This window comes from Polypterus senegalus, unplaced genomic scaffold (genome assembly GCF_016835505.1).
Source record: "Polypterus senegalus isolate Bchr_013 unplaced genomic scaffold, ASM1683550v1 scaffold_3368, whole genome shotgun sequence".
Lineage (NCBI taxonomy): Eukaryota > Metazoa > Chordata > Cladistia > Polypteriformes > Polypteridae > Polypterus > Polypterus senegalus.
Window position 1 is genome coordinate 1 of NW_024378480.1, and position 8,027 is coordinate 8,027.

At 45.4% G+C, this 8,027-nt stretch overlaps 1 long non-coding RNA gene across 1 annotated transcript; it reads right to left on the reverse strand.

The window, feature by feature from the left end:
* Positions 1–6,073: 6,073 nt before the first annotated feature.
* Positions 6,074–7,904, reverse strand: LOC120519594. Its single transcript, XR_005631585.1, has 2 exons — positions 7,086–7,904; positions 6,074–6,313 (listed from the first exon to the last, which is right to left on the reverse strand). It is a non-coding gene; the product is annotated as an uncharacterized LOC120519594 (long non-coding RNA).
* Positions 7,905–8,027: the final 123 nt, after the last annotated feature.

The following is an 8,027-nucleotide window of genomic DNA, read 5'->3' on the forward strand; positions in this document are numbered from 1 at the left end:
ATTACAAAAGTTAAGCAGGTTTCATTTCGAAATTCTACACGTAACGGTCATAACGGTCGACAATGTCCGCCATGTTACACTTTCTTATTTATGGCCCCATCTTCACGAATTTGGTAGGCGGCTTCCCTGCGCTAACCGAAACCAATGTACGTACTTATTTCGATGGTATGACACCACTGTCGGCCGCCATATTGAACTTTCCAGCGGTCTTTGTTACTTAATGGGCCCATCTTCAAGAAATTTGGTACGAGTTCCCAATGTTAACTGAATCCTACTTACATACAGTACATATATACGTCCATAGCCTGCAGCTCGGTCCACACTCTGAATCCTTCAGGCACTCCTGAGCATAATCTAATTTTGAAGGTTGGGCACCAATAATGTTACTGAGAAACTTACAGCCACCGAAACTTTGTAACAGCACGAGACTTCAGGTCACATGTCTGCAAAAGAACCTAATTGAGGCAACTATTTTTACTGGCAGTTGCTCAGGGGAGAGAGTTTTTATTCCTCGCATCCCCGTTCTACCCTCTGATCTCCCATTTCAATTCAAACGCCTTCAATTTCCAGTAAGGCTCTGCTTTGCGATGACAATTAATAAGCCTCAGGGACAGACCCTACAAAAGGTTGGCATTGATTTGAGGCAAGATTGCTTTTCAAATGGCCAACTATACGTTGCATGCTCAAGAGTAAGCTTGCACAGCTTGGTCACATTACAACCAGAGGTGTGAACTGACAATGTGGTATACAAAGAGATCCTTAACAAATAATTATTGGTACATTTTCCCTCAGTTTATTATTTAAAATTTTAAAGCAGTACTTCGCCGCTGCGAAGCACGGGTATTTTGCTAGTGTATATATATATATATATATATATATATATATATATATATATATATATATATATATAATTTATGTACAAACTTTGATAACAGAAGTCAGCACATACATTAATGCGATTGCCTGTGTATTGACGACACCATTTTCAAGGTTGCTGGTTGACTTTTCTCATTTTCGGACTGCACAGTGTGCCTTACACAGTCTGACACCTGAGATTTGCCTCACAAGCATTTCCTATTTTGATTTTTTTTGTTCTTCATATAATAAAACAATCGACTAACAAGCAGTACAGTTAAGACTTTGCATCTTGTTATTTTTTTAGTGCAAGTTAATCATTTGGTACAGAATGTACCTTACTGTGTTATATAGTAGCTGGTAGAGCTGCTGTTATTTTTATAGAAGTGAATTAATTTAATATTAGCTGACGTAAGTATAACTTTCTAACTGATTATTACATTTTTAATACGTATGTCATTCTCAGCACACTGTCACACATCTATGCTGAGCTCCAGTTGGATTCATTTTCCAGTTTCAATTTAACGTCTGCCCAGAGTGAACTTTCACTTTAGTTTATAATATTCCTTGTCAGATTAATGCAAGTACTGCTGCGTTTTGAGATTTGAAGATTTATATGTAAATGTACTCTTTGATAATATTTGAAACACATAACACTTTTTACTTTGTTTGTCCTTTTATTTCAGATGTTTAATTCTCAGTCAAAGCAGCGCTGCAACAGCAAGCCATCCTGTTTAAAGACTGCAGACTTCATCTTTGGCCAGCCAGTAGAGTTTGTTTCTCCTGTTCACATCCAGAATGTGTTTGTACATTTAAAACAACAGGGGCTTTAAAACACATCTATGGAGGTGACATCCTAAATCAAACATGTGGTGACAATGCCACACTCTCTTGTGAAATACGTGAAGGTAAAGATGTTTGCTCCCAGGCACCATATTTTTATCATTTGGGATATGGCGGGATGAACTCCTCCAGGCTGGTGGTCAGACTGTCCTCCTGGCATTGCAATATGAGTGGCATCATCCCAACTGACTGGAGAACAGGACTTGTCATCCCTATCTGGAAAGGGAAGGGTGATCACCTGGATTAGGGCAACTACAGGAGGATACCACTGCTCTGGTGTCGAGTAAGGTCCTCGCTAGGGTCGCCCTCAATAGGATCCATGATCACTTGCTCGCCTACCAGTGACCAGAACAGTCTGGTTTTACACCTAAGAAACCTGCCATCAACCGCATCCTGGCACTGACGGTTCTCATGGAGCTCAAATGCAAATACTGGCAGAGTTTCTTTGCAGTCTTTGTCGATTTTCATAAAGCATTCGACTCAGTTGATGGAGTTGCCTGTAGGACATTCAGAGACTTGGCAGGATCCCCTCAAGGTTGCTGGATATCATGGCCAGACTGTCCACTGGTACTGTGAGTGCTGTGCAGAGTGGAGGCAGAACCTCGGTGTGTTTTCCCATTTGATTCTGGGGTTCGTCAGGGAAGTTTATGTGGGCATGGACTGGGTGTTGTGAAGGGTCGTGGGGTCCAGCGGCTCTGGGGCATCTGTTGGTGAAGACAGATATATACGCCATCATGAAATTAGTGCCTATAAAAAACTGCACAAATGTAAAGTGAATGAAAGTGAGCCTTTATTTTATTAGCAGTAACGGCGCACTGCTGTGACGATGGCGTGCCGTGAATCCACTTGACTTGAGCATTCCTAGTTCTCCTGCTCTTTCTCTGTACGTTTGGCAGTCGTTGGTTCAGAGGTTGATGTGCTTGTTGCTTCCTGAGCTGCTCTTCTTTTCTCCACCCCAGTGGTCTGCTGCTTCTCTTCTTCCGTCGCCATCTTTTCACGTTTAAACTGATGAAGTCAGTGTTTGTGTTGTGATTATTTAGGACATTTTCTTTAATTTTTCACTTCAGCTGGCACTTAAGTCTTCAATCTGCCTCAAGAATGATTTAAAATATGAAGAGTTAGAGGAAGTGACGGTGAAGGTGATACGGATGAGAACGGCGGTCGTACAAATGTGCCACACGTGTGTATAATTAGGGTGGTCATGTAGTAGAAAAAAATATTTGAAATTTATTGTAAGTATATAACAATTAAAGATAATGTACACTTTTTCCTTTTTCATGTAATGTTTTTCAAATTTAAATTAAACTTCAAAGTATTCCCAAAGACTATTAGTAATATTTCAAATATATTTCAAATGCATTTATTATTAAAATAAAATGTCATAATAGTGCACTTGTTATAAATACTAAAGTCCATTCTAAATTGATTTTTTAAAGTGTATATAAAACAATACAATTTAATTTTACTGAAGGATACTTAAATAGTCCCACTGTCACACGTTGAACACAAATTAAAATGAGTTGTTCAGCGTCACACATTTGAAATCTAAATCTCGTCAGTCCTGGCCCAAGTTTATTTCTCGTACCTCAGCACACTTGTGTTTATTACACTTCAGAATACAAAGAGCAGTAAAGAGGAGAAGACGACGAGCAGGTAGGGAGGTGAGGGGCTGCGAGGACACAAAGTGACGGGCGTGGGTGACGTGACACTCCGCTGTGTTTGGTGACTCGCTCAGCTGGCACATCTGAAACTTCTCTAGTCGACTCATTAAGGGGTCCGTTCTCACAGTTTCTCTTATTTCATATTTTATTAACAGTGAGTCACATTCACAAATCACAGCAGTGACATCAGTGGAGCCAGCTGCTCTTTGTCACCAATAACTGAGGATGTCATCCATCTTTACGTCTTCACACCGACACACACGTGTGTCACTGAACTGCATGAACCTGAACTGAGGCTCAGCGGAGTGAAGGTCTGGTGGTCTTCTTGTCCATGAAGATCTCCTGTCCCCCCAGGGCAGACACTACAGATGATGCCAGTCAAGATGGCACAAATGTCTGCCCTTGGTCTTGTCGTGTTGTCCATCGGCTTTTCTTCTTCATTTTCTGTAGATATAGCCGCTCTCTGCTGTAGCCCACTCCTTGTCTTTTTAATAAGACACTCTGGGGGTCCGGCGGTCCTGTTGCTGTTACCTCTGACTGCAGTATTTGACCCAGCTGACCATGACATCCTCATCGCCCATCTTGGCTCAGTCACACCTCACAGGCAGAGGCTTTTAGTCAGGTGGTCCACCTATGCTCCTCATCCTCGGCCCCTCTCTATTCTGCGGCCTATTCTTTATTTCACTGTAGATGTTCCTCTTAGTATCCATTTTTAAATAACTCAATATTTCTCTCCACGGCTACACAGATGACACTCTGACGTATTTTCCACTCAGCAGATCCAAACCAATTCTCTTAACCCTTTATTAGAATGTCCAGAAGACATCAAGACATGGAGGTCACCTCATTCTCTTCGTCTACATGACATACAAACAGACCTTGTGTGTTCTGGACCTTCTGACCTCACTTGTGCTCCTACAGTTCATCTCGGCCCCCTGACCACCGACTGTAAACTCCTGACAGACAATCCTGCTGTGATTTGTGATAAACAGATGACCTCCGTTGTTAACGCCTGTGTCTCTCCGCTCAGGTGATTAATGGAGGTCGAGTCCTTTCTTTCTTTCTTTCTTTCTTTCTTTCTTTCTTTCTTTCTTTCTTTCTTTCTTTCTTTCTTTCTTTCTTTCTTTCTTTCTTTCTTTCTTCTTTCTTTCTTTCTTTCTTTCTGTCTCTCTGTAGATGATTGTAAACACCAATTCACACGTTTGTCTCGTCTCATCTTGACTGTTGTATCTCATCACACCTCAGAGTTAATCGACCATCACTTGTCTCGTCTTCAGCTCATCCAGAACGCTGCTGCCAGGCATCTAACAGGCCCACCAAACACAATCCCACCACCACAGTCTTAGCGTCTCTACACTGACATCCTGACCATTCAGGATTGAGTTTTGTTGATTTTTAAGACCCTGAATGGTTGAGCCCCCTCTTATCTTACTGACCCCTCACACCTGCACTTTCCTTCACGGTCACGGGGGTCCTCTGACCAGAACTTATTAGTTGTGCTGAGTTCTCGACTTAAGCTTAGAGGGGCCGTGTGTTTGCAGTAGCTGCCCCTCAGCTTTGGAGCAATTGACTGTTTTCTAGGAGGTCAGCACCAACTCTGGTCACTTTGAAATCCCACCTGAAGCCCACCTTTCTGACTTGGCTTTCTAAACTTGTCCGTCAGTATTTCTTTACTGTGTCTGCTGTGTGTATTTGGGGTACTTATGGTGAAGCTGTGCAGCACTTTGGTCGGCCCCTGATGTTTTTAAATGAGCTCTAGAAATAAAATGGACTCAACTTGACTTGTCTTCTTCCTCCTCCTCGTCTGTCCTCGTCCCCCTCGTGTCACTGACTGTCCTTCACTTTCTAACTCTCTCCTCTTTGCCCCCCTTGTTCATCTCTCTGTTTGTTTTCTTCTCTCCCACTCTTGTCCCTGTTCCTCTTTTTCTTACCCAGCTGTCCTATAGAAGCCCACCCTCAGGCTGGGGTCCCCCACTTGTTTCCTTTAGACCCTCGTCCCACTCTCTCTTTGTTTTATTTTCCAGTATCTTTCTTAATTCCCAGTTCTGTTTATTTCTCTCTGTTTGTCCATCCATTTTCTAAGCCCCCTCAGTCTAGTTCAGGTGGTGGTCACTCAAGTCAGGACCACACCCTGGACGGTGCCAGTCCATCCCATCTCCACACTCCTCCATGTTCTCCTCGTCTTTTCTTTTATTTCTTTTTAACGGCTCACTTGTTCAGGCCGCTGCTCACTAGGAGGACACGACTGGAGGGGACGGTGAAGTGGAGACGACGAAATAAAAAAGAAAATCAAAATCAAAACTGAGCCTCGTGGGAGTTAAAGTGTCACCAAAGGACAATCAGCAGGTGGCAGACAGGATTTGGGGGACACGGAGCAGACACGGGTTCAAGTGACACCGAGTGACGATGGAGACGAGTGCTGATGCCGTCCTGTGATGGACCAGCGACCTGTCCAGGGTTTGTCTCAGCCTCGTCCCCAGTGTCACTACAGCCTCAGGCCCCCTGTCACCCCACAGCTGGACTGTCCTCCTCTCTTTGCTCCTCAGTGGGACAGGCAACTTGGGGGACTTTTTACAGGATGACCCCCACTGCTTTGCTGCCTATACTGGTGAAACTCGGGGGTCTGCAGGTCCGAGTCTGCTTGAGTTTTGTCACCAGTTGAGGGTCTCAAGGTGTTAAAAATTAAAGTGACATTAAAGGAGGAGCACACAGGCTGAGGGGACACGGAGAGTTTATTAAATGAGGAGCAGAGCTGAGAGGAGAAGAAAAAGAAGAAAGAGGAGAATTTAGGGGAGAGTGGACGGGGGGCTTCATCACTGACAGGGGGTCAGTCTCATCACCACTGCTGGTCTTTTCATATGTAGATATCCACCTGACGTCCAGACCTCCTCAGCTCCACCTGTAGTGACCTCAGGTACGTCTTCTTACTCTGACTGATCCTGTTGTACTGCAGCCTGTGAGGAGACACAAGTGTGAGTTACAAACAGCAGGGGGCGCCACACACACACTGCACTGTCACACTGACACGCCCCCTGATGTCACCCAGAATTCCTCTCAGTGTCTGTGCTCATCTAAGTCACATGACGTGTGTGTCGGCCTGTCAGTCACTCAGTCCTCTCACCGATTGGTCAACATCCTCTGAAGGCCTGCTGGTCGTGTCACATTTCAAAAAGAAGGTGGTCTGCCCAGTTGACGTGCTGTTGTCCCCTCTGTCCCCCTGCTGTCACTTCCTGTCTGTCTCTCTAGTGCTCCGTCTCTCTTCATTTTCTCTTCTTCTCCTCCTCACTCTCAGGTCTTCTCTCATTTCATCTCCTGCTCGTCTCTCATCCTCCATCTTGTTTCTTCCTCTTGTCCACTGATCACCCCGTCTGCTGCTCTGCTCTTTCTTGTTTGTTCCAAATGACCTTCAGCCCCCAGACTGTCATGTCCCCCTCTCCTCCTGTCCACACTGTCTGCTGTCCTGATCCCCCCTGTGTCCTTGTCCCCCTGTCTCTGGCTGGACACTCAGCTGCTGTCCATTTCTTCTTCTTCTTGTCCATCTCACACTCCTCGTCCTCCTCCTCATCTTCCTCTTTCTGTCTCTCCTTATCTTTGTTGTCCTTTCTGTCTGTCACCTCAGTCAGCTCCACTTGTCACTGTCACTCTGGTCACTCCATGTGCTGTCATGTGATCAGCCCGCCCATCAATAACACATTCACACCCCCACCCCTCCCCCACTTTACTCACCACAGGTGTGTTAATTTACAGTTGTGACTCCTGAGACCCTCAATCAGCTGACGAGCCCCTGAATCTCCCAGGTTGTTGTTGATCAGGTTCAGTGCAGTCAGCTGTGAGTTTGGAGACGAGAGGACCGAGGAGAGAGCTGAGCAGCAGGCCGAGGTGAGACCACAAGACTCCAACCTGTGGAGAAGAAGAGAGACAAGTGAGGACAGACAGACAGACAGAAGGACACACACAGCACAAGGGCTCAATGACTGCGACGCCTTCACTGAAATGCACTTTGACCCTGAGATCACCGCTGTCCTTATAAGGTAAGGCGCTATATACCTGACAGCGTCTTCTGCCTTCCTGCCACTCTGACTGGTGACAAGTCACTCAAAGTGACATGTGGACACAATGTGAAGGACATGAGGCTGACAGTGTCCTGCACTCGAGGGTCCAGACAGACTTGTCAGAGCCGATGACAGCGGAGGGACCACCTTGGATTTGTGTCTGTAACTGAGGACTCAGCACATGGAGGGGCTTTGACTGATTTGCAGGACCCCATCCACAGATTCCTGTTTGACACGCCGGTCACTGCTGGACATCGGAGAGCGCGACACTCGAGTGTCTGTCATGGTGGGCTCACCTGATGTCAGACCACTTAGTCGATGAGGACACTCTGTCTGTCTATTGTGACAAAGACTGGACTGACTGTGTGATCAGTGACATAATGGACAGGGTGAACAGGACTGACATGTGACACTTCTGACACTCACACATCACATGCTGACCAGTGCCACTGACCAGCTGACCTCATTCCACTAAAGGCCTCACTGCTGGTCACCTCAGTTTTCTTATTTCTTTTCTAATTTGTAATAAAGCCAGTGGACAAGCTCTTAATGGACACTCAGCATCCCAAAGTCCAGTCCCCTGGGCACAGAGGTGGTCTGAGTGGACTGTGAAGTG